The sequence below is a fragment of the Gallus gallus genome, chromosome 3 (genome assembly GCF_016699485.2).
Source record: "Gallus gallus isolate bGalGal1 chromosome 3, bGalGal1.mat.broiler.GRCg7b, whole genome shotgun sequence".
NCBI classification, from domain to species: domain Eukaryota; kingdom Metazoa; phylum Chordata; class Aves; order Galliformes; family Phasianidae; genus Gallus; species Gallus gallus.
This window is the reverse complement of record NC_052534.1, coordinates 91,474,534-91,502,426: the sequence shown is the minus strand read 5'-3', so window position 1 is coordinate 91,502,426 and position 27,893 is coordinate 91,474,534. Positions and strand designations below refer to the sequence as shown.

Here is a 27,893-nt window from a genome sequence, read left to right as displayed (position 1 = left end):
CGATCACTTCTCTGAGCAACCTGCTCCAGTGCCTCACCACTCTTATTGTAAAGAACTTTCTCCTTATATCCAGTCTAAATTTCTCCCCTTTTAGTTTGAAATCATTTCCCCTAGTCCTATCACAACAGACTTTCTAAAGAGTTTGTCTCTTTCCAGAGCATCTCCCATATGAGGAAAGGATAAGTAATCTGTGTCTATTCAGCCTGGGGAACAGAAGACCGAGAGGGGATCTGATAAATGTTTATAAATATATAAAGGGAGGTGGGATGCAAATGGAGAAGGCCAGGCTCTTCTCGGTGGTGCACAGTGATAGGGCAAGGAGTAACGGCCTAAAAGGTGAACATAGGAAGTTCCATACAGACATGTGGAAGAACTTCTTTACAGTAAGAGTGACAGAGCATTGGAACAGGTTGCCCAAAGAGGTGGTGGAGTCTTTCTATGGAGATATTCAAGACCTGTCTGGATGCCTACCTGTGTGACCTACTGTAGAGTACCAGCTTTAGCAGGGGGGTTGTACACAATGATCTCTTGAGGTCCCTTCCAAGACCCGCAATTCTGTGATTCTTGTACCACCCCTTTAGATACTGAAAGACTGCTATCAGGTCTCCCTGGACCGTTATGTTCTTCAGGCTAAACAGCCCCAGCGCTCTCAGCCTGTCTTTGTAGGAGAGAGTTCCATCCCTTGGACTGTTTTTGGCCTTCCTCTGGACACACTCCAACATGTCTAAGTTTGTCCTGTACTGAGGACTCCACATCTCGATGCAGTACTACAGATGAGGGCCTCACCAGCACAGAGCGGATGGGCAGGATCACCTCTCTTGACCTGCTGGCTGCACTTCTTTTGATGCAGCCCAGGAAACAGTTGGCTTTCTGGGCTGCAAGGGCACGTTGCTGGCTCATGTCCAGTTTGCCATCCCAAGTCCTTTTTGATAGCGCTGTACTCAATTCCTCTGTCCTCCAGTTTGGACTGATAGTGAGGATCGCTGTAAAAGAAAACCCAGGTGCAAGACCTTGCACTTGAATTTGTTGCAACTCATGAGGTTCATGGGGGCCCATTACTTGAGCCTGTCTAGGTCTCTCTAAATGGCATCCTGTTCCTTGGGCGTATCAACCACACCACGCAGCTTGGTGTCATCCGCAAACTTGCTGAGGGTGCACTCAATCAATCTTATCAATGACCTTATCACAGCACTCAAGCTATCTTGGTATCAGCCTGTGGGCCTGATACTAAAAGAAATGAATAAATTATTTAAACAGCACAAGGATTTTGCAAATGCTGACTAGCAAGTTGCCACTGTATGTTTGGATTAATATCCTTGAAGACGGTTCAGAAATGCTGCCCTGGCTTAGAACTGGAACTGATCATTTCATCTGTTTTCTGTAGCGCTTGATTAAATTAGTTTCTTTTCTTGTTTGTGAGACATTCACAAAGGACTTGGTTTTCTCTCTGTCTGACTTTTGTCTAAGTGCCAGATAACTCACACAAACTAACCTGTCCACAAACTGTTGGTTTAGATTGGCAAACAAAGCCGCGTGGCTGAGTTCCAAGCTGCTGATCAGAAACTTCTTATACAAGTTTTCTGTGGCAAATAATAAATAGCAAACTGCAACTCATGTGCATACTCACAGACAATGACCAATATCTCACTTCATGACTGCAGAATGAACCTGCCACTTGGCCCTTCCTACGCTAGGCAGGCTGTGCCAGTGTGACCATTGTGGAAGTACAGCTTGTACTTTGCAATTGATTTTATAGCTGACTTCCACAGCTCGCTCTAAAATAAACTACCAACGTGCAACCTGAATGCTTTTTCCAACTTTTGCCTTCTTGTCTTTTGCCAGCATAATTTTTTTGGAACTAACAGATCATAATCTCTAAAAGACAGAAATGAATCAACATTTTTACTATAGGTAGAGCTAGAAAAGTCGTTTTCTAATACACAGTTTTACCTTGACTAGCTTTAATGAAATGACTTGTTAAAACAATTAAATATTATGATGGTAGAAAAAGGTTTTTTTCATAAGCAATCATTAGAAAGCATTCATAGAAAAGGGACTTGTTGAACTATCTTAGAGTGTGTGTGGGGGTCTCTCTGCATGACTATGAATTTTAATTTCTTAACTAATGGGAGGGGATTGGTAGAGCCTCTTTGAGACCCCTGTTATTCATCAGGAAGGAAGGAAAATAAAGACACTGTAATAGTTAGTAAAACAGCAGAAAGAATGATTCTTGTAGAAGTAATCAGATAGAAAGTAGTACAGTTAATGAGTTTCCACATGGGAGACCAGAAGATATCACTGAGAAGCAACTGAGAAATGAATCTGTACAAGAAGACCAAGTAGTCCAGACAACAAAATATAGGAATTTAAATTACTGTGCAGAATGTAAAAATAAATGTTGTAGGGAAAATGGAAGCACAGTGGAACAACAATCAAATTTTAGTCTCTGATAGTGAAGATTTTATGCTGACGAGAAAAGAGAAATAAATAGGAGACTGCTGTATCATCAGTCTCTTCAGTACTGATGACTGTGTAGAGAAAGATTTCCTTAAACTTAGTAGAAAATATATTAACAATGTAGGAAGATGCATACTATGAAAGACAATATTATTAAGGGAGGCTTTCAGCTTCAAGATATCAATCAGAAATCAAATTCATCTATAATGGTCAGGCCCATATATCTGGTTTGATAGCCAAGACATTTACTCATCAGTTTATGAATTGAAGGACAAATTCCCGAACAAAGAAGGGATTTGTGTTTGTTCTTGTTAGAAAATGAGGCTATTGTAAAAGTGTTGGCCACAGAAGGCAGCCTTGTTTCATGTGGATTTAAAATTACCTGGAGGGATCTACAAACAATGCCTATACCAAAGATTTTCCAGTTTCAGAAAGAGAGTCTTTAAAAAGCAGGAAGACCTAATGAGGAGAACTAATGGCACTACGCAGTTCAGAAAATAGAATTATTTGGCTATCAAAGAGAAACTAAGAAATATGATGTAGAGTTTTGTACTAAGTAAATGAGAAAACTGTGAAGAAGTGTCCTAAATTTGCTTAGGCAAATAGCTACCTAAAAATTATATTGGAAGTAAGTAAAAAAATAAAAACATGAGTAAAAAATAGCTTCACCAAAATTCAAGGTTACTTATAGAGCAAATCTAAAATCATTACCTGTAGCTCTCTCTATGTAACTATTTTTGCAATGCACATTAGATGACGTCTAAAGGCACCTTATAATTTCATTGTGATCTTTAATTAATTTAATGGGTTTTCTGTTGGCTTTTTTTTTTTCTTCTGTGAACAACAGAAAATTTTACTGGGTAATTAATTACATTTCAGACTCCTTTTCCTCATAGAACTCTCATTCACAGTGTTTGAGATGTTTCTGATGTTTCTGTAATTTCACCTCTTTCATCCCATGGATCTTGGACAGAGCTCACATCCACAGCCAAATGCAATGGCAGAGCACACTGCTGATTACATGTTGGCTCAGCCATCTTTAACAAGACATGTTGGCCTTCTCCATCAAGCAAAATAGGAGGAAGGTGAACAGTTAAAAAGATGTAAGAACCCAGTCCAGCAACAAACTCAGGTGGGACTAACTGAAACATTTCACATTCCCTTTAAGTCTTGTCTTTGATCTGTTGCCTTCTTCTGGCTTTACCATGTAATAAGAATCCTACTGTCTTTAATATTATAGGTTTACGCTGCTCTTTCAACGCTGGCCTGAAATTAAGGAACAGAAGGATCACAATAGCAATTTACACAGTCTGTGGATGTCCAAACTACAGTCTCCATTTTCTTTCATTTTCCCCCATTGTTCAATAATTCATGTATACTCAAGATTTTAAATTACTTTCAAGTTCTGTGACTAATAGGGTGTGGAGCTGTAATTTACTTTCATGAATGTTTCATAACTTTCTTTCCAGACAATTTGGAGAAGGTATCTCAAAACCTCAATTCCTTATCATTTTGACAGGGATTAAGTAGTTCAGCTAAAATTTTATCCAAATTCAACACATAAGTTCTGCCCATCCGCAAAGGTAAAGAGATTGTATTGCCATTTCACTTATCATTACCTTCCACTTACACGTAGTGCTTAAGATGCATTTGGATAGGCGCCCAGTGCAAAGAAGGGCAAAATATAGGATGTGAAACATGAATTATTTAAACCAATATTCATTACAGTGGATATAGTCACTAGGAAAGGCTAATGTTCTCAGAGATACATGTTGGTCTTGATTTATAGATATTAGCTCATGTACTGATATTTAGACAGAATAAGTATTAGATAGACAAGGATCAGCATAAAAAAGCCAGCACCAAGACTTGATGAAAAAAAAAAAAAAAAAAGGAAAAAAAGTGAGATTTATTAATATTTTATTTTCTGCCATTAGGGCTGCAAGGTTGAAAATCCACCCTGTGGATTCTGTCAAAAAGTCTTACCAGTTTTGGCATTTACCATCTTAAAAATGTGGATCCTTTCCAGTGTTTCTTTCCCTCCTTCTCTCCGGAGCTCTAATACTGCTGCCCTGCTCCCAGAACAGCTGCCTGGAATGGCTCTCCTCTTCTCAGAAACACCCTTCTCTGATAATCTTGTGTTACCATTTCTCTGGCTTGTGCTTTTCCACAGCAACATCAGCCCTGCTCTCGAGGTAGAACAGAGACCTCGCAACTCTTACCATAGGGTTACTGGTGTATGCTACGCATGTGCACCAACCCGTTCATTCATGAACACGTGATACACTCACCTTTCACCAGATGATGTGAAACCCCCCTCACTACTCCAGCCTCTTTCCCCAAAGACATAGAAACACCATGAAAGGCAGCAATACATGCAATGTGTTTGTGTAGCTTTCCCACAGTTAGCCACAAGTCAACACGTGAATGGCATTTCCCCAGAGCTATCACAACATCGGGCATATGCAGCCCAGTTCTCAGAAGAATTGCCTAAGGAAGTGAGGGAATAGTCAGTATTGTTTTTGTAAGAACAGGTTGGACAAATGACTAACAGGAGTGGCAGGAGCAGAGACAAATAAACCTGCCTTTGGGCAGAGGGAGGGATTTGAAGACACAGTACACTTCCTTTCTGCTCTGCTTTCTATCATTTGTCCAGATGTACTGATCTGGGCACTTTTCCTAAGGCTTCCCTCCCTGCCCACTCTAATTTGGATGATGGAACAAGCAGAGAGGTGCTGGGACAGGAATCGGGGTGTGTAGGGCATGTTTTATTTTTCTGTATTGCCTTGTTGTTGTTCAGTGAGCTTCTCACATCTGCCATTGATAGCCAATGCTCAGCGCTTGCAAATAGATGCTACAGCAATTTATCTGCTTTGTTTTTTTTTTTAGCATAATAAAACTCAATATGCAAAAAAATACATTTCTTTCAAATGATTAATCTCATGAAATAAGAAGAAAATAAATTCTAATTTTTGTGAATAATTACTACAGTAAAATGTGAAGAGCAACTACAGAAATGTCTGCTTACACAGTTTAAAATTAGTCTGGGCTTGACAGTGATTTTCATATTTTCTAACTGAGGCACCAGTATTCTGTCCCATCCATTTTACTTGTGTTGCAGTAATATGCTAAATTCCTTCTTGAATCTGCTGGAAGACTCACAACCATCATTTCCATCAAATCCTCCTCAAGTTGCAGTTATCACGTTTGAAAAGCAACCTCAAGAAAGCCTGGGTGGAAAATAGTTAATGAATCAGAATGCAATAATTATTTCAGGATAAGTTTCATCAAAGTTGATCCCACTCTCATGTCCCGTGCCGTTTGTCATTCCCAAGCTGACCTGCAATGACTGTGACATCTCCTCCTTTAGCAAGTATTTCATTTAGTCTTAACTCCTGAGCACCAAGGCTGTGTAAAATGGGGAATCTTGATAGCGCAGTGATTGACTTTTCCGCATTGACTTCTCAAGATAAGGACTAAAATATCTTTGAAGTTAATACGCTTCCCAGCGAGGGAAAATATCTTACTCTGCGAGAGAAAATATTTGAAGAACTTGGAGGAGTTAAAAAAAAAAACACAAACCAACAAACAAAGAAAAAGACATATAAATCACTTTTGGATGAAAATTTAGCTATTGGCAGCCCTGGTAAGAAGCAGGACTAGCAATCAGTAAGCAGAAATGTAAATTCAATAAACATGCCTGTGTGTACAAGCTGATAAAGAAGAACTGCTGTAACCTGGCTGTAAACAACAAGATTGTGCTTCAGGCTGTGTTAAGGGCAGAAACAACGTATTTGCAGTGCTTCTTTCACGTACAAGCACGCATAACCCTTCCATGTTCAAAAAATGACAGTCTTACAGGCTGAAATATATGTAGCAGTTCCAAAAAACTGCAAGGAGAAAATGTGTTGGTACAGATTTGTGGGAAACCAAACTTACCTGAAGTAATTTCCTTTATCAGTCCTTCCCTACACAAATGAATCCATCCAGACACCCCCACCCGCCACAGCACAGACCCAATGGCCCATCGCTGGCCTCCAAACCCTTTGCCTCCCTCTCCTTCTTCTGTGTTGGGAAGGTTCTCACTCCAGCATTGCAGAAGTATTACAATAAGAGTGTTTCCAAGGGGAAATTGTGTGAACGTGTGACTCATGAGGTCTTCACCCATTTCCTTTCATTCACATCACCTGTGGACCTCTTCCAGAATGTTCACAGGGAAGCTCCTACCGAAGTCAGATTAGGAAGTATATTTATATTGTCGTGTCATATTCTAAGGGTGAAACTTGGCTTGATTCTTTTCTTCAGATCCAAATTATTTTGAGATAATTACTCCAGACTCTCTATCCTTTCGCAGCAGGGCTGAACAGAGGACAATAACGTTTTCTGTGTCACATTAGCATCTCAGTGATATCTTAAATGGGAATGAAAATCATGATAAGCAGTGTGGACACCATTCATTCCAAAAGCCAGTATTTAAAGTAAGTACCTTTTGCTCTTGATCAGCTCTGACATCCATTACTGGCAAGGGTAGAAGTTAGATACAGAGTTTGTTTATTTTATCAGCTGCAGTTGAGGCACATAGCTCCAGCCACATAAGAATTCACTGCATGTAAAAACACTTAGGGTTTCCCTCTGGATAAGGCCAACACAAATGGAGATCCTTCATCTCCTTATCATAGAATCATAGAATCGCTAAGGTTGGAAAAGACCCACTGTTTTCTTCTGTTTTTCACTGTCATTTGTGTATTTCCAAAACCACAGAAGTAAAGGTCTGACGGACCTATAATCACCAATATATAAGGATACAGAAGGTGCTGGATCCTCCCGTGCAATACAATTAAGTACTTGTCTGTCAAGTATTTTGTTCCATATTATTCTTTAGCCGTGATATTTTATTCACATGTCAAAGGACATCAAAATTGTGAGAATTTGGAAATGGAAAATGTATTAATTGCATCAGGCATCTCCCCAAGAAATAAAGCATGTAAAAAATACCATGTTTATACAGTTGTACTGAATCAACTATTTCTCCTTTGCTAAAGGAAGGAATAAAAAGCAAAGCTGGGAGGTAATCATTATTAAATAATTAGTTTTCGCATTCTCTCAGTCTTTTTGTGGTTTTGAAAAAACATTTTCGATTCAAATTTCTCTGCATACTTTTTTTTCTGAGATGCAAAAGCAATGCAAATTGCAATGCCAGATTTTCAGTTTTGCATTGCATTAAAAAATTGGATCATCTTCTAGGCACTGGCTTGTTGTTTGCTTGTTTGATTTTTTTGTTTGTTTGTTTGTTTTTCCTAAAAGTCCTGGAGATTATTCTGAACTGTGGTTTCATTTTGGTCTTTGTTGCCTGTTAGCCTGTGCCTACCTGCAAATTTAAGTCCTTCACTGTTTCTTTTGCATTTCTTCTTTCTTTGGTCACTCATTCCAGCTTGTGAAGCCTGAAGAGTTTCCTTCTGAAATAGAAATAAAGATACCAATTTAATTTGTTTTGTCGAAGTCATGGACTAGAAATTGGCACCACAAAATATGTGATTTTCGTATTTTCTCTCTATAACACATCCATCTCATTTAAAACTTTTGTTTAAAGCAAAAGTAAGTCTCAAAAGATAGTCTAGACCATTTTGCACACAGTGTACCCAGCTGAAAGTGAACCACTTAACTAAAAAGATACAGCAAACACTTCTGCCAGAAAGCAAGATGTTGACATCTGTATGTTCTGTAGCTTTAATCCAGCAACACATCACACTGCAGGCAGATACTCCTCTTCAAATGAGGCAACTCGTAATGGAATGTATAATTATTAAATACACACAGGAACAAAGAAACATCCTGACTTTTTTTCCAAGTGCTGTGTGTAGGTATAATCCTACTGTTGACGTTTCTTTACCCATGCACTAATAGCCCAAGAAAATTTTGTGCTTGCAAGAGCTGTTGGAGGACATCCAATTCCTACTCCATTCACTTGGATCCCCTAAAAGCATTAGAGAGGTGTCTGGTCCTGGGATGGTTCTCACGCCTGCTTATCTGTGGTAATTGCAGGAGGAGTTCTATTTAAAGATCATTGGGCAAATAGAACAGAGATTCAAATGGGTGTAAATCTAGTAAAATCTTTCAGAGCATCGTTGCCTCATCACAGGCATCGACCTACTTCTTACAACTGAAGGAAACACCTATCTACACACAAAATGATTTTTTTTTTCAGCATTCTCTCATCTTACTGTACTGTGACTCAGCTCAAGAGAGTTTTGAGCTTTTCCCTTTCCATCTGGAAGCAGACTCCCTATCAGAACTTAAGCTCACTTCTCATACCTTTCATTACCAAGGGTTTTGAATCAGCGCATCCTGTTCTTTTCTTTAGCTATGACACAATAAGGCCTTTTTGATAGAGCAGTTTTCTGGGGAAGGAGCTAAGATTCACAGAGTGACCCACAGTGTGAATGTACCTGTAGATAATCACATGAAAGAGTAAAGAGAGTTTCATTCCTGCAGCAGCTATCCTTGATGTGCTCATGCTTCTACCCCGTTTTTTTTTTTCAGACCCTGATGTATTTTGCAATTCTATATCTGAAAGAACAGCTAGGAGTGCCATGATCTGCCCCTTTGACAGCCATGGGAGGTAGATATAGAGAAGACAGCCTCAGGCATGGATCTGCAGTCACTGCCAGGTACAAAATTCTCCAATTTGCAATGCCACGTGAAAGATCTCCTGCTGTTTGAGTGCACGTATGGCCAGCCCATCTACGAGCAGATTAAGTAACCCTTCTTTGATGGACAATTTTGTTCAACTTTCTTCATCACAGGCTAAAGTACATGAGAAGGTATTATCAACATCTGAAAATAAACTTGCTATAATGAGATTAATATGGTTGGTTGATTACATTCAGTCATCATTTTCTAACCCTGATTTTAATTTCGCTCCACATTTTAAGTTCGTGCTATATAAACTCATATTTACTTTCTTATGCTCCTCACTGCACTCAGTTTTCCAAGTTGCTTTCTAATTTGCTTTAATCTTCATGCTGGTGTCTCCTGCCAGAAATGACTTTTGGGTACTGGTGCATTTTATTGAACCATGTTCTTCTAGACAGTTACTGATGACCCTAGTTAAGCTCAGAAGTGATTTACAATCAGTAGGGTGTTTTATGTGACAGAGAAATAGTTTTAAGCTCCATGACAGCTTTGAAAGGTTCTAGTGAATACAATTTAAGAACCAATCAACTTAGGAAAAAGCATGTAATGAAAATATTATGAGTCTCTTCAATGTCACTTGTACTCGCTGGGTATTTATGGGCTTGGTGCCAGTCGGTGGTGGCTTGAACTCCTATCCCAGTGGTGAGCGGGGTGCCAGCTGATTCCAGCTGGGGCTAGTTCAAAAGCTATAGCTCCTGCCAAGTAGCTTGTGAATAAAAGGCTGGCTTGGATCAGTCCAAACACCATTGGAAGGTGCTGTGCAGGACTGACACTGGAGAAAACTGTGGGAATGGTGCACGTAATACTCTTTTTCTGTTTTTACCTTTTTACTGTAAAACTCTTCTCTTCCAATGATCATGTAAGTTCACGACTCTCACAGAGAAGAAGCAGCAGAGAGAAACAGATTCTGCCTGGGTTTTGCTCAGAACCAGGTCTAATTCCCACAGAAAGATTGCACGAACCAGAATTGCCCATGCTGGCCATGAAATCAATGTCCTTCAACTGATGTCCAAGAGGCGTTAAGTGATGTCAAGCTGTCTGAAGATTGCTCCTTGTGGTCCTATACTCATGCAGTCTGTTCTCTGGAGAAGAGCGCTCAGCTTGGGATGGTTTGGACAATAAAGAATTTGAACCGATCAGTGGGTTTTTCTTCAGATGGAAGCAGATAAGGCAAAATGCAGTGCTTTAGATGTGGGGTCATGGTTCTACTGGGTGCAAGAGTTAGGGGATAAACCTGCCTAGACTCACAGTGTGCAAGGGCACCTAACAGGTTTTCTCAGTAGACTTAAAATTCTTTGATAGTACAGTTATTCTAAATGTCTCAGAATATGAGATTCCTTCTGCTCTTCCTATTGAATCCATAGCAGTTTTTTAACTCTTTCTACATGATTCTTGTTATTGTGAAATAGTCCTGAGAGAATGAAAAGCATGAAAGGTCCAGATGTCTTTAGGTACAAGCAGAAATACACACTAATATGAAGTATCACAGGACAGCTCTTATTTTTCCCTTTTCTCTGAAGTGAAGTTCCCTTTAGAGTGTTATTCTACATTTGAGTGAGTTACAAATTGCATTTCTATTAATTTTACTCATTACTTCTGCCACTAGCAATTTAACTGGGTACTCATTTTAGTTACAAATAACGCAGCCAAGATATGGTAAAAAGCCAAGTCCATGTGAATCAGTGGGACTGGACTTGTCCTCCTGTTCTGGAGAGCTCATTATACATTGGACATCATTGTCCTCCAGATCTCACACTGACAGACAGACTCAAACAGTCATCTCAGATGCACCTGAAACAGGAGCTGCATTCAAAAGTTTTCTTCAAGCAACAATGAACTATTTCATGTTATTGTGCTTTAAGCTGTAAAGAGCTTCTGTGCTTTTTTAAAGATGTCAAAATAATGCAATAGTCCTTCTATAGAGGAGCGGGTTATAAATAAAGCTGTGAAAAAGTGTTGATTCATACAGCTTTTACACGGTTTTTATTTACCATCAGAAGATAATCTATAGAATAGATTGTGACAAGAATTTCTACAGCGCTGTAGCTAGCAAAATCATTCCGAGGATCACACACTTGGAACTTTATCAAGATAGGATGATCTTGTACCTGTTTCAGGAGCTTACAGAGAAGAAAAAATGAAACAACACAGTAAAGCTTTTTGGAAGTACTGGTGTATCTATAACATACAGTTATTATGACATAAAATGCACGGTGTGTTACAATGAACAAGCTGTCTTGGTGTTTATCTCCCTTAGAGGCTCCCTGCAATAATTGCTTCTTGGTAAATTACGTCTCCATAATCTTTATTATTACTGTTATCATTTAAAGAATTTTCCTACCTTCCCCACTTAGCTGTTCTAGGCAATTCCACTGTAGGTATATGCATGTAATGTAATATAATAACTCTGCAAGAAGTTTGTGTAATATGAAAATCACTGTATTGCACCATGTCCTTCAGCTGACCGGCTTTAGAGCTGATTCTTTGTTAAAAAATGGCTTCTTCCAGTACCAAACTTTTCTTTTTATTTTTCCAGCAATGTTTTGCCACTACTTTTCAGGCATTTCATCCACATTTTCACTCCTGCCTTGAAGTAGCATAGCTTTCCAACCATACGTGAGCAAAGAGAGAAGCAGTATGTTTCATTTTGTTTCTTTGCTTCATTTTCTATAGCTTTCCTTAATAAATATACAGAACACTTTCGAAAGATGATGCTAAGAGCAGAAATTCATAACGCTGTGCATCAACAGAGAGCTGTTTTTAACAGCACACTGTGATATCTCTCCTCCTGCTCCCATTAACCTTCCCCTCTTCCTTAGGCAATACATTAACTGTTGTTTTTTCTTTTGGTGAGTGATAATCACCCTCTTATCTAACATCCCCCATGCTATTCCAGAGGTTCAAACTACTCAACTACTCTCAGCTGTCTGAAATGATTTACATATCTAATTAAATACAGAGAAAGTAGGATTTAGCTCTGAAGTTTGCTGCTCCTGTTTTATATCCAAAGAAGGACTTGTGTGCCTGAAAGCTTATCTCTCTCTTTAAAATACAGAAGTTGTTCTACTAAAAGATTACCAAGTTTGTCGTGTTAAATGTTTAGAGTGGTAGCAGGATGTAGAGGACAGAGATGGGAGACAGAAGGAAGGTTCAGAGAAAGCAAAAGGGGAATGCTGTTTCTGACATGATGGGGTACTGCAGTGGCAGTGCTTTTGCTCACAATTTGTTTGATTATCTGGTTAGAATTAGCTCTGATAAAATTACTGCCTAGTCTGTGTGGGATCATGAAGTGTCAGAAGTGAAGAATAACAAACAAGCAGCTGAGCCCAGGATTATTCTCCTCACACATTTTTATCTGATGTTAGCAGTGCTTTAAAAACTCCAAGTTTATGAACTTTCCCCAACAGAAAAGAGTATATTTTTATAATGACATCAAAATTCCTTTTTTAAGTGACTTAATTCCCATGTCTGGAGTTTGAGTGAGATAAAGAAAACCTTCCTTTGCGAATGGTGATTTGGTATGCTTGAAGAGCTTCTGTTTTCTTTACGCTTTGGTAAGAAAATGTTCGTATTCCATGGAAGAATAAGATAAACATTTCAAATTGAAGATTATTATCTTCTCTGAAAGGGTGGTCAGGCACCAGAGAGGTGGTGGAGTCACCGACCCTGGAGGTGGTCAAGGAACGTTTGGATGTTGTGTTGGGGGGCATGGTTTAGTGAGAACCATTGGGGATGGGTGGATGGGTGATCCTGTGGGTCTTTTCCAACCTTGGTGATTCTATGATTCTATGATTATTAATAAACAGGCATAAAACAATGATAGTAGGCAGACATCCTTTAAATTAAAAAAAAAAAAATCACATTTTTCATCCAACGTGCTCACATGATAAATATTTTATACCTTTCCTTTTAGAAGTTGAACATCTGTGGTAGCCATTGACTTTATTTTGGGTATGCAGCAACAAGAAGCCGATTTGCTTTTGCTGCATTAAATGGTGGGTCGACTGACCAAAACTACTAAAAAAACTCTGCAAAATCAAAGCCAAACGCACACACACAAAGAGCTTTAAGAGCTCATTCTGACAAACTAGCAATCAAAGCATCTACCTGAAGATGACTCTTTTATGTTTCTATACTTGAGAAATAGTTGTGTGGGACTGCTGTCTCTTCACAGAGAAGAAAATGGGCAGGAAGATACATGAAAACCTAATGATGTAATCAACAAATCTTTATCCATTAAACATACAGACTTTCAGGTCCAGTAACATTTCAAGCGCACCAGAGAGCGGCCACAGTGCAGGGGGCAAAAGGGACAAAAAATGTTTGCAATCCTGGGGACAAAAACATCTCTGGTTAAGAACAGAGGATTACACATTTCAAGGAAAGATTTGTAGATGATGGATGCAATAGAAAAAGAGTGCATACTCCCTTCCTTAGAGCTAATGGTGAAACTGACATGAGCAAATAAATAATTTGTTTCCTGAAACAGAGTGAATCAGCCTAGTGCTGGCTCTTACATTAAACCTCCATGGCTGCTCAGCACTTTGCATTCAGCAGGAACTCCATGATGTGTAAGCAAAGCATAACAGGGTAATTGAGAGTTTCTTTCCTCTGCCAAAAAATAAATAGCTCACTGCTCATGTTTAAAGCTTCCTATTGCCTCCTTCCAGAAGCTGTGATATCTTCTTAAATGCCTTGGTACAGGTAAAATTAAAGCACCGGAGATTAAAATAATCTTTAGCTCCATATTTATTTTCAGTGTTTGATTCACTGTATCCTGGGGCTGCTTACGCAGCTGTCAAAGAAAAGTCTCTGTGTGCCCATTCCCCTGCCTCCTCTACTCCCTTCCTTTGGAATACTCTATTGCCTCTCATATCTTTCCTATAACCAGTTCAAAGGTCTTGTTCCTGGTTTTTAAGGTCAGTCGTTGGCTAGTATTCAAATGTACCAGCAGTGATATTTTTGCTAGTTTGATTTTCCAGAACTTTGCTTCCTGCTGCCAGAACTCCCTCCGAAGCAGACTCTTGCATCTCCCCTCCTTCCACCATAATCCCATCTCAGCCATTTCCTCCTCACTTCTCTCTTTTTTCAGTCTCACACAATTCATCCTCCACTCTGAACAGAAGTGCTCAGCTCCCCGAACACCAGCATGGCAAAAAGCACAGCTCATGCCATGCCTGGCTCTGAGGCCAGTGGGCGCACACTGGTTGGTTGGTCCATGCATGGTGGTGGTGAGCAGGGAGCAAACCACCAGCTCCCATGTCTCCCTCCTGTGGGGGGTACAGCTCAGCATCCCACTGTTATTCCAGGTCACTCACCCGCCAGACATGCAGGGAAACAGTATCTTGAGATTTCTCACCCTCTCCTTTAATTTAGCAGTCAGACAGCAGTAGAAATTGGCATTTTCATTGGTTTATTTTCCCTTAGAAATCAACCTAGAGGCAGGTTATGATTTAAACAGCCTCAATAGAAATGTAAGAAAATGAGTTGCGCAGAAACTGTTCATAGGATTGAAATTAAAGTGACTGACATCAATTTCCAGGCTTAATAGCCCACCACAATAGATGTGAGAGGTGCCATCTTGCAGAGTGACTGTTTGCAGATATTTGCTTGAGATTTCAGAAGGAAAAGCTGGTGTGACCTATTTCTGAAAAGGTAAGAATATCATCATGCTATCAGACTAAAAAAAAATGAATGTACATTAAAACTGCCAGAGAATATATGTGAAAAGAAGATGTAACAAAACCTGAGATATATTATAAAATAAAAACAAGATTGGTTTACCATAATTACTGAAATTATACAGCAGGTGACTTTTATTCTGTGGTCTGTCTTGGAAAAAGTGAGCCATTGTTGGAATGCTGGAACATTCTGCGGCCTTCAGATGTCCTGCTCAATATCACATATTTGTCATGCTTGATATACTTCTTTACTGCAAAAAACTGCTCAGAAAGATGAGGAACACTTTTTCTTGATTATGAGTTCTATGCAAACATAAAAGGCTCCAGTAGAGCTGTCTGGGACACTGAACTTTGAATTTCAGGAAAAAATAAAATTAGCAAGCTGGTGACTGTTATTTTATTTCTTGGTACAAAATAATTTCATGCAAAAGTAATTTTTGTATGCTCGTATTTAGATGGAAATGTATTTCTGATGTAGAGCCATTTGAAAAATGAAGGTCTACACTGCATTAGAAAAATGTTCAGTATTTTGGAATAAGAAAATGGGGGGAAAAAAGCAGCATGTTGCTGTATGTTTGTTTCTATATGATTCGTGTTTCTGCATTAAGCATTTGAAAGCCTCACTCAGTTTCCAACTTCCCTTGTCTAAATATTACACAACCCCAAACCCTGGCAGATTCAAAGGCAAGAACACCGATGATATAAGATGGTGAGCACACATAATGCTATGAACGTCTCTTTCATTTCCCGAACAAAATATCAGGTTTCACAGGTAAGTAAATTATTACTGTTTTAATCCATCAAAGCAATGCTAGCTTGAAAGCTGCAGCAGCACAGAAGAGCTGCTGGAACTGGGCGGCTGCAGGGCAGGAGGTTGCCTTCTTCTTCTCCCAGGAGCTGGCAGTTTAATTACAACAAAGCTCTGGCTGGCAAGCTTGGGAGTTATCCAGGGGATATCCTGTGCTCTGGTGCCAAGAGGAGGTTGAAGACAAGGGGTGCTTCTTCTGTGAATGCTTTTCTCTATAATTCACGATACCCGTTTTGGCCTTACCAGCACAGGTGTGGATGGTGGGTGATATATCCCAGCATAGATCTAGACCTCTGTTTCTTTTAACCTCTGGCAGAAAATAGAAGAGGCACAGAGAGTTGCAGTCTCTTAGATCAGTGGTAGCTTATGAATTTGATGCTGAAAAGGCATTGTGATCTACAGAGGTCTTGTGCTTTGTAACATTTGATTATCTTGGGACCTTTCTTGTAGGTCCACCAGAATCTGTTGCATCACTTGGAGTGAATTTCTTCTATTTCCCCTGCATTTGCCTCATTTTTAACACTATGAACTCTTCAGAGTGTTTATTGTCTATCACTGAACATCCTCCTGCCCTGTCTCAACCATCACCACCCTGGCCTGCAGGTATCAGGGTTGGGCAGCCACACAATTCCCCCATTGCCTTTACTTCTCCTCCAGCCCCACAATGGAGATTATACATTTGTGATCTGCTCAGGCAGAAAAGAATTCATTCATATATGAAAGAGCTTCAATAGGCGTAAGTCCACACAAATGCAAAGCACACGAAAAACAATCTCTGCAAACACGAATTCCTTTTGGATCCCAGGACATGGAAATACAAACAATAGTTGCGTTAGCATAAAGTCTTTTTTCAACGTTTTCTGAAGTGAATCCTTCAACCGTGCGTGCCGTGTACAGTCATTTATTAACATCTGCTGAAAGTCTGTAGGGAAACGTGAAATTAAAAGTCACTTGGACTGGTATGCACTGATGAGCAAAGAAGTTTTTGAATTTTGAATAAAGCTTGTAGGGCTACAAAAGGCTCTCAGTAGTTCTATATTAGAGGGCATCTACCAGGAAAGCAATTAACATTCTACCTCCTGTATCACCACCACTGGAGATTTCAGATGCTGACAACTGTTGATATCTGCTCACTTACTTCATTTCCCCCTTGCACATTTGGCTCCCAAACATGAGAGCTGTTTTCTTAATTCCAACCCTTTTATTAGTGATAATAACAATGCTTCAGTAAGAGCAATTGCAAAGCAGCCCCTTGAGAGACTTGGCAGTCATTTTCCCTTATGCTAAATACATCAGGATCTGTGTCACTGGCAATTTGACCAAAAAGTAGCCTCAAAACTTTCCCACTGAGATATATTGCTCCGTCTCTATCAATTACAAGTCATCAGGACAACGAAGATGATGAACGCTACCAGATTTTCTGCTGTAGGCCACCTAACTAAAACCACTGCTGCCCCTAACCACAACTCACATCACAAGCGTGACTCATTTTACCACCTTTGCTGAATTACATAATTCTTGTTCAATGTGTAGGAAAATGTCTACATTCAGGAAAAAGGGAAGAGGGAAACTTCCAAAATGCTGCAGTCCTCTCCATGGGGGTGTCTTATCCAACTGATCTCATAATCGTTTATATAAAACAATAGAAAGACAAGAGAGAGTCATGCATCTTTGTATTGTGGCACAGTGTTGTCTGGCAAAGGCTGTGGGGTGGCCCATGTGGGGCCAACTCCAATGGCCCTGCTGCACAGCATGGCTGGGCCCAGCAGCCAAATAGCAGAATCTGAAGGGAAACATATTTGAGAAAATCTAAAAAGCACTGTGAGAGAGAGGAGGGAGAAATGGGAGAGAAGCAGCCATGCAGGCACCGAGGACAGTGCATAAGGGGCAGGAGGAGCTCCATGCATGGAGCAACAGTTCCCTGCAGCCCAGCAGAGGCCCATGGAGGAGCATGCCATCCTCCTGCAGCCCACAGGCACCACACAGTGCAGATCTCCCCGTGCAGCCATGGAGGAGCCCACGGTACAGCAGTGTGTGAGGCCTGAAGGCCACAGCCCATGGATACCCCACAGAAGAGGCTCAGGCCAGAGCTGCAGCCCAAGGAGAGCAGCCTGCGGTGGGGCAGGAGGGCTGGATGAGCTGCCAAATAAATCTTCCCAAATAAACAAACCTAATGACTATTGAAAAGTACGATTTTGGTTAGCTTAACTGGAATCTTACACATTCTAGTTACGTTTTTGCTTTGCTAGATTCTTAAAAAGAGCTCTGGAAACACTCAAAAATTTATTTCAGTAAGAAAAGGATTTGAAATCCTTTCCCTGAAATCCTAGGCTATGTTGCAGATTTACGGGGATACTTGACTAAGACATAGCTATTATTTTGAGAAAAAGATTCATCTTCTACTGTGCTTACCCTTCTTGTACTTGTCCTCTGCTTCCTTCTCTGTACACAGTTTCTTCCCTTAAAACACCACCAATCATTTTAATTAAGTTGCCAAGGTTTTTCCACTTCCTTTCTCTAAATTCTGCTATGTTCTTGAGCTCACACAGGATTAGATTAAGCAGCAGAATATATTTTAGTAAACAGAATTTAATCTTGACCTTCAGCTCCCCATCCACTGCTACAAACCAATTCTTCATTCCCTTAAGGCAGCATCTGAGGAAAAAGCCTCTGTACAAAAGGCTTTCAACTCACGCATACTCCAAGGGATAAGCTTTCAAAACAATGCACTGAAGGGGCTACATCCCATAATATCAGTGTCTATTCACATCACAGCAAGGTTTATATTATACACACTGCTCAAATGCCAGTTCTGAATCTTGGTGCGTTTTTTTGTTTGTTTGTTTGTTTGTTTTTAAAGTAAAATTTAGCTATGTTAACTCATTAGTTGTTAACTCATCAGGGTATAATTTTAGCTACCTGGAAAACAAAATGGTGGAATCACCCATAAATTTGAGTCAGAGGTTTGGAGATGCCTGTGACATCCTTTATCCTTCCCAACTGATCAAGCAGTTTCTACTGCACTGAACTCTGTCTGCTTTGCACTTCAAAGATCAAAAGGTCTGTCTAGCCTGTGCTGAACAAAACTTTTGACTTGTTCTCTTGTTATCACCACAGAGCTTTGCAGTAGCTTCTATGTTCTATCATACTTAGGACAAATTGTCAAACAATGGACCCAGGTTAACTGATAGTAATTTTGTAAGCTAGTGTAGCTGTGTTTTGCCCTGATTTTGTCTGTATCTCTGGGTTTCCTACAAGACAGAACGAGAAGTTACTCTTTTCTTTCTGTATTTATTCCAGTATAATTCAATATATGAGATTATGTTATAATACACAGGAAGTTCAGATCCTTTCTGCCCATTTGAGCAATTCCAGTGTCTCTCTTCCAGGTAGAAGTTAGGCCATGTGCCTGGGAAGCTGCGTGCTGAAAACTTGTTAGCCTAAGCCAATAAAATATTCTGATGTGGGATTAGTTACAGAATTATAGAAAAGCTTGAGTTGGAAGGGACCTTAAAGATCATATAGTTGCAACCCCCTACCATTAACAGGGATGTCAACCACTACATGAGGCTACCCAGAGCCCCAGCCAACTTGGCTTTGAATACTTCCAGGAATAGGGCATCCATAACCTCTCTGGCAACCTGTTCCAGTGCCTCGCCACCCTGGGAGTGAAAAATTTCTCCCTAATATCTACTCTAAATCTTTAAAACCACCCCCCCCTATTCCTATCCCTATCTGTCCATGTAAAAAGTCAGTCTCCATCCTGATTATAAGCTCCCTTTAAATACTGGAAGGCTGCAATGAGGTCTCCCTGTAGCTTTCTCTTCTCCAGGCTGAAAAAGCCCAGCTGCCTCAACCTTTCTTCATAGTCAGCTTCAAACAACAATGGGTATAAAAACAGTATTGCTCCTAGGCCGTGCAAAATTAATCCTTTATGAAGACACAATCTGGGCTGTAAACATGGACGAATTGGTTACTGACTCATACAAAGGTAACTGAGAAGGAGGGCACTTTGGTCTTCCTTGCAATTGGGTGCACTGAGGAATGTACAATCCAGAGCAGAGAAGCCATCAAAGGAAATGATGTTTCATGTTGTAAATCAGGGAGGAGCTAGACCCCAGATGTTCAAAATATTTAGTCAAAAAGAACAGTGCAAATGAAGCAGCAGCCACCACGTGACAGCCATGGCCCTGGCTCTCTTTGGTTATGAGTGTCCTACCCAGCTGTTGAACTGCCTCACCACACTAAGCACTATGACCAGGAACATGGGTTGCTCTTTGGAGGACCTGCACTCCCTCTTGCCCTCGCTGCCCATCTTTGCATGACACAGCATCCTCACTGGAACTGGCAAACCTGATTCCTGTCATGTCACTTTTTTCACAGCTCTTCAAAAACTTTTTTTAAATTATTTTAAACATGAAGTTTTTATTGATTTATACAGAAGAAATGATGATCTCATTGAGCTGTAGAGTTCCTGAGGGCATATAATGACATACTGATGACTGTGAAAGCGCCTATTCTTGCTTAATTTTAACCACATGAATTGTCCTGCTGAGGCTAGCGTAGGCAAATATAAGTGCATCTATTATTTCAGAAGAAGGTACCACATCTGGAGCATGCACACTGATTTAGATTAGAGAAAATTATTTTTTCCTTCAGAAAAGCAAATTGTGTGTCCAGGTACAAAAATAGCAGATTCTGTAATGTGTATTCTTAGTTGGCCTTTAAGGCCGGTTGTTTAATACAACACAAAAGTCAAAACAGGGGTGTCAGCAAGTTATATCACACCAGAGGAAGGACCAGAAGGTGAGCATGGTCCTTCTACCATGACTCACTTTCGAGTCAGTGTCCCCAGGGTAGGAAAACCTGGGAACATTTTCCATACTCCTATCAGTGGAGAGTTTATGACTGTGCCTGTAAAATCACACAAACATTAGTTTAATTCAGTAGATACAAACTGACTAGAAATAGGAGCCTGAGGTGCAAGCATTTCCAAATGCCCAAAAGCAAATACCTTTTTCTCCCTATGTACTGAGAGAAATCTAGACCCAGATGTGGAAAATAATACATCTTCTTTAAATGCTATTGAAGAGAATGGAAGACAGCAACACAAAGGCATTGGCTCTTCAGCCCTGTTTGTATACTACCAAGACTTGGTACTCTACACGAGGTCTTAGAAACATTGGAGTAAGACACAGTGGAACTTCTGTCATATACATTTTCCCACATCTACTGTATGTCATGTAAATACAATTTGACTTATCCATTCCAGCTTTTCATCTAAATGGTGTAGAAATTGAATATTGTAGGCATTTCGTAAAGTGGCAAGAGTAAAATGACAGCATCTCTGCTAGACACTGTTATTGCTCCATTTACCATCCTCAAAATGATTTCCAGTTTTATAGAACCATTCAAGTTTCATGACCCTGCTGTCATTGTAAAAGTAACACACCGGTATTTTCTCTTATGCATTATTTCTAGCAATGTGAAATAAACAGCAGTTAGGAGATCCTTTTACTATGTTGCTCCTCTCTTATAAATTGTTTTTAAGCTTCTACAGTAAAAAAAAACTTGTCAAGTATTTATTCACATCCCAGAAAACAGTGTTGTTCTAGTTAAGGGTACTACAACCTCAGAAGTGTTAGTAATAGACAACAGTCAGTAAACACAGATGCTACTTTTGCTGTAGGAATTTCATGCTCTACTAATACATATTTCATTAAAGCCCAAAGCTAAACGTCCACAACTTAAGTGCCAAATTATGGCGGAATTCTATACCAGTTTCAAATTCCTGCCATCCTGTGCTCTACAGCATGAAGACTTACTTGCCTTCTGCAATCTTAATGTGCATTCTGTAGATCTTTCTTAAATCTGTATTTAAGAAGACATTACATACATTTCTCATTTGTACTTGCAGTGGTTTGGTGGTTTATATATATATATACATTAAAAAAATGTATTTTCTCTTCTCTGATTAAAAATAGTGATGCTCAGAAGCATTTCTGAAAGTTTCATTAAACACCACATAGGCTGGAGAAAGCTTCATGGTCAGCAAGAGTTGGACCAATTAAATAAAGTACAATGTGGGCATTCTATAAGTTGACGAAAACAAGTGTGCTTATACCAAAGGGAGACAGACACACTGCAGCATCCCTGCCAGGTTCCTGCATGTGCTCTCTAAGTATCCACTGCTGGCCCCTGCCAGCAGAAGGGCACTGGGCTACCTGGAGCTTTGGACTCATCAAGTCCAAGTCCTTTGGACTTAATGTGATTTGATTATACCCATTTCCAGCCGCTGTTTCTCCTATACCCCGTCTTCCTGTATTCATTAAATTCAGCCTCATATTTTCATGTAGATGATCATCTATGTGAAACTTACACGCCATTATACGATTGTATATGTTCCCCATAAACTTGTCTGAGGAAGGAGCCTGTTTTCCATCCTTCTTAATTATCGGATATATTGCACCTTCTTAAATACATGACAACATGATATGATTTATATATGTCTGAACCCTACTTAAAGGTGTATTTTGCCTTTGTATGCAAGCAAAGAATAAACGGATTCTTAGTGGTCATATCATCTAGTTAGGCTCCAGCTAAAGAAAAGTGAGGAATTAACTATGCAAAGAATGTCATTTATAATGCTGCTCAAATAAACCATGATTACCAAACTGACAGCTCCTGGCATTCTTCTTTACTTTCTTGTAGTGTATACTTAAAATGTCTTTAAAGATATTAATTACCTGGGCCTTTTACTGCTCAAATATAAATTTAAGGAATTATAGAGAGCTGCAAACAGATGTAAAGGGAAGGGCACCATGCCCACAGTACTTCAGGAGTGTTGTTGCAAAACCCAGCCAATCATAAACGATCAGATATATTGTTAAGAAGTACAACTTCTCAGGAAAAGCAAAATGTAGAGACAAATCGTGAAGATGATAAATAATAGCTCAAGGAAACAAGATGTAACACTGCATTTTACACAATGTACCACATACTGTAGTCTGCACGATGCAGGCTTCTGAAAGAGTACTGCAGAATGAGGAATCGAGGATCACATTAGCCTGGAGAGGGGCAAAAGGCACAATTATCATCGACTGTCCAAGCACTCAGTGTATTACAGGCAGCTATAATCTGTACTGGATTAAAGAGCAGAGCTGCTTTAGATATATGAGCAAACCTAAAAGAATAAAAAATTGCTGTAACAAGGGTAAACTGCAGTACTTATTTCTCAGTAATGACAGTTGCAGTATTTTGCTTCGTTCTGATGCGTTTATAATGTGCTATTAGCACTGACTGTTACGAATATCCCCGGTTTCTCAGCTAGGTTACTAATAATAAGTACAAGAGAAATCTCATACTGTACTGCATTCCCAAACCTCAGACCTTTAATAGCTATTGGTGAGTACTAGCATCCACACTCAGAAGGCAAAGAACCTGACTCTTGAAAACATAATTATCTCATGTGCGAAAGCCTGAGTTACAAAGCGTGCCAATCTACCCCTAAATTCCCAAACAAAGGATTTGTTTTTTTCTCGGGGTAGTTCTCTATCTCAGTGACAACTAAGCAGACTGATGAGTTATCTGCCAGGAACACAAAGCCTGAAGATCTCCCCTTAGGATCTCCCTTTATGAGGACGTGATCTAGAGTGCCGTATTCGTGCAGATTCTCAGGCAGACAGTTTGCCTGAAAAGTCCTTTGTCTCATTCAGCTTAGTGAATTTTGGAAAAGAATTGAATGTGTGCAAAGCTCGTAAGGCACGTCCACAAGACTGGCACCTTTGCTCAAACCCAGTACTTCAATATCTGGAGGCTCACACAGCATACAGAGTAGAGCTGGACCATTTGTACATTTTAAGTGTACGAGTCATTGGTTTCAGACCAATGTTCTGAAGGCTCACTGGAACACAGTGGAGACAGAGACAAAGTCATGTATTTTTCCCCTCAGCTTATATGACAGATTTTGCAGATCTACGATCAAACATGCATCTCCTGTTCAGAAAGAGCTAGTTTACACATCTGGCTTGAAAGCATAACATATCTTAAGTCGGCTTCACACCAGTCCCCTCACTTAGACAGAATGAGACTCTACTGGTCTCATTCCAGTGGAGCAATTTATTATGAATAAATAACTCAAAGAAAGCATTGTTCATAATTTTCAGTGCCTTCTATGATCTTTAACTACTTTGATACAGTTAAGTGATATAAAGATTAAAGCCAATTGCAATATTTTAACATAAAAAAAAAAAAAACCAACAAACCTAAGTGGTGGCAGAGCTCTCCCTCTTCTCCACTTATTCTTTTCCAACCCACACACTTGGGAGAACTCCTTGTACTTGTCAAAAATGCCTTTTTCCTGCTGGCTTGTGAGTAAGCTGGGATCAGGACCTAATTAACACAATATGCTATACAAACAGTGCATGAAAAGGCCAAAGATGACCAACTTAAATGTTCTCGGCTCTCAAGGAAAACATAACTTCAGTGACTTCTTACAGTGAAGTTAAAATTTCCCACACCATGGTTTTAATGAAATCTTGTCCCTGGAATGAACGATACAGCAGAACACAGTAAAGAAACCATTCTAAGGATGAACTGCATTGCAGCTGTACGAGATATTCCTGGCAGCATCCTGCCTCCAGGAGCAGAGCTGGAGTGAAGCTGCTGCGGTCTCTGGGAAAGATCTGAAGATATTCTCCCTTTGGCACAGCACACACCTATCATACACTCTCACAGCCACGTGTTTGGAGAAGGAAGACCAGATCTGAAAGGAATCCTGAAATGGGAGTCTGAAGTTTGGTTTCTTGCTGCCATCTTGGGGAATGTCAGGCCAGAACTGACTGGGTAAGGTGCTCTGCACTCACTCAGCCTCACCTTGAGAACCATGTGCACTTTGGGCACTACAATATAAGAAGGAGCTAAAACTATTAGAGAGTGTCCACAGAAGGGCTACAAAGATGGGAAAGGGTCTGGAGGGGAAGATGTATGAGAAGCAGCTGAGGTCCCTGGGTTCATTCAGCCCGATGCAGAGCAGGCTGAGGGGAGAGCTCGTGGTGGCTGCAGCTCCTCACAGGGAGCAGAGGAGCGGCGCTGAGCTCTGTTCTGTGTGACAGCGATGGGACCAGATGGAATGGCAATGGAATGGCCAGGTTGGAGACTAGTAAAAATTTCTGCACCAGATGGTGTTTGGACACTGGCACAGGCTCCCCAGGGCAGTGGTCATGGCCTCAAGCTGCTGGAGTTCCAGAAGTGTTTGGACAGCGCTCTCAGACATAGGGTTTGAATTTGAGTGGCCCTGTGTGAAACCAGGAGCTGGACACGATGTTCTTTGTGGGTTTCACAGGAAATATCCAGCTCAGGATATTCTATGATTCTATGATCTAAGGGCCTGCCATCCATGCTGGACTGCGTCCCATAAATTTCCCCTTAGTAGCCGGGACATACTGTGCTCAGGACTAGTTTTATCAAAAAAGGATCCAGTTAGAAAATCTGAGAATATTCTAAAATTCAAATCAATGTGCAATAAAAAGAGATGATCAGAAGATCTGACTGAAAAAAAAAATCACACCTGCGCTCCATTAAAACTGATGTAGACACAGCAAAGAATTAGCACTATAACCAAGTTGTGTGCGCATGTGAGGACCCTTCTTGCCCCTAGGGGGAGGATATGGCTCTTTTCAGACTCCACTTTACTACTTGAAAATGAGTCTTTGCACTGTTCTGTGTGTATTTTTCAGTATGATTATTATCTGTTCTTGGAGGGTTCCTGTTTTCTCTTTAAGAGAAAAAACGCTCATGTTCACTGCAGGATGAGTATTTCCCTGTGGAGAAGAATCCAGGTCAAGGACTCCAAGCATCCCAGCTGGCTGGCGCTGAGCACGAGTGGGTCCATGACATGGCAGTGGGAGCAGCCGGCTGTCTCCATAGGGAGCAGAGTGAACATCTGCTCCGTTCCGGGAAAGAGCCGAGAGACACGGAGCTGGGGAGTGAGCCAGAGACCCAGCTGGGCAGCCACACGCTGCAGGAGACATAGAGGGGAAAGCAAATGCTTCTCATCAGGCCCCAATTAGCACGCATGTGATGGGGGACGCTGCTGGCCTGCAGGCTGCTGAAGGCTTGGCAACAGCCAGCAGAGAGGCAGTGACAGGGTAAGGGGGGGGGGGAAATGGCAATGGAGAGCAGGAGATGAAACAGGGAAGGGAGTGGGAAAGATGGACAGGGTTATATTCTCTGACAGAGATGACATCACGAATGGTGGTAAAAGCACTTCAACCTTCCCCACTGCAAAGCTGTCACCCAGTGACTGCCAATGATCTAAAAGTCCTTACCTCTGTGGAGCCACACAGAGCAGACTCAGGGATGAACAGCATTGCTGGCAAAGAATGCTTAACCTTGCTGCTGTTGTGCTATTGAATGCAGCCCCCATTTCCATGAGCACTGACATCATTTCTAATGTTGATCTACAAAGAACTGTGCATTGTGTAAACTATGGTCTTGGACCATGTTTGCAAGTGTGTACACTGTGGGAGTTGGCTACACAGTCAGCACCAAGCAGGACAGAAATATTTTGTGTAGAGGAGGCAATTTTCAATTATCAGTGGACATTGATATTTTTGGCTAGCTAACAGAATGCAAGTCATCTTTACTTCTTGACTGGCTGGCTGTATCTCTGAGCAAACAAATTTGCGTGATGCTGCATGTCCTTATCTTCGACTGAAGACTGTGGGGACTGGAGCTGTTCATAACATAAAAGCATGAAATGATACTTCCCAAAGGCCTCATTTTTGGTTCAAAGAAGAACACACTGCAATTTTTCACCATCTATCACCTTCCGTCCCTGTCATGCTCTTTTATTTTAACTTGGCTGAAGCAGCAGTTCACAAGAAGGAAGGAAAAGAAGAAAACCCGGAACATTTCAGTCGTGCAGATGACTTCAGTGTTCTCAACAAGTCTGTGCAAGTGTCAAGTGATTCACACATGGTTCAGCAAATGTTGGCTCTGCTGCAAGCAGATCAGAGGGCAGTTCCAAGCACCACAAGGAAGCACACAAAGTCGGACTGGGGCTGAATTTGCAGGGTTCTTTCCTCCCCCCTTACTCTATGGCTATGTAGTCCTGGTACCTTACTGACACACACCCAAACAGTGGTCACTTTCCCTTCCTTGAGAGAGAGCTGGTCTTCTCCAGGAAAACAGGTGCAAACAGTTGAACTTTGCTCTTCCATCCTCAGAGGGGGTTAGCTCAAGGAAAGAGATTGTGCTGATCTGAGCACTGCACCCTACGTCAGGAGCTACAGCAGGAGATGCAAGGGAACATCCACACTTTGCATGATCAGCTGTGCTGGCACCCACATATAAACCATCCTTTCCCCTTGGGAAAGTGCTTAAGTTAGTGGGATGCTCACTGCTACAAAATGGGAAGGATCAAATTTGCTCTGTAAGCTGGGGTCATTGGGTGAATCCCACACAAGATGCACAAAATTCCATATTTCAAAATCACAGAATCACATTACCTCTTGGCCAGGAAACTTATTTCAGGGCTTTGAGATTAGAATTCCCCAATAATTTGAAATGCAAATAATGAAACGTTGTACCTGATGATGGGCTGCTCTATGATTCTATGAAAAATGTCTGTTTTTTTATTCTTAGTAGTAGTCTTAAACCAAAGGATTTGAGCTAACCTTGTTTTCTGTAACATACTGCATCCGTTGAGTTGTGCTACACTTTTATTTTCCTCACTTTCCAAAGAAGATGGACACAGACCCTCAGCAAGCGACCAGAATAATTGAACTATTTTCTTGCTACGTGAAAGAAAATATACAATTAAATCATTAAAATATTTTTAACTTTTTTTTTTTTTAGGGAGGGACTTGGCTTTTGAGGGGGTTAGAAAATGTCATTAGAGAAGCTCTTTATTTTGGCAGGAGAAATTTAAAGTCATTTTGTAATTACTATCTGCACTTAGTCTTTAACTTTTAATAACAAGAAATGAGTCCTACCCAGACTACATTGCAAGTCTCCTTCTTAAGCTCAGTACTGAAATAACTGAGATTTTCTATTGAAACCCGAAGAACAACAAGCAGAGGCCAGTTTATCCCTCCCGTGAAGGCTGACTTTCATTGTGGATAAATAATTACTTTAGATTGTGAAAATAGCATATCACATTTCTTTGTGCATCAGTTGATTTTAATACTGTAATCATTCCTTCATTTTATGCCCAAAGACATTTTAGGCACTTTACAAACCAATCTAATATG

At 40.5% G+C, this 27,893-nt stretch overlaps 1 long non-coding RNA gene across 2 annotated transcripts in view; it reads left to right on the top strand.

The window, feature by feature from the left end:
* Window positions 1–9,317, top strand: part of LOC101747766 — a 34,917-nt gene extending 25,600 nt beyond the window's left edge. The window contains exons 5-6 of one of the 2 annotated variants that reach the window (XR_005858222.1): window positions 6,812–6,935; window positions 8,998–9,317. This is a non-coding gene — a long non-coding RNA (uncharacterized LOC101747766). The remainder of the gene's footprint in view (window positions 1–6,811; window positions 6,936–8,997) is intronic. The other variant, XR_006938835.1, reaches the window with a different exon arrangement.
* The last annotated feature ends 18,576 nt before the right edge of the window (window positions 9,318–27,893 follow it).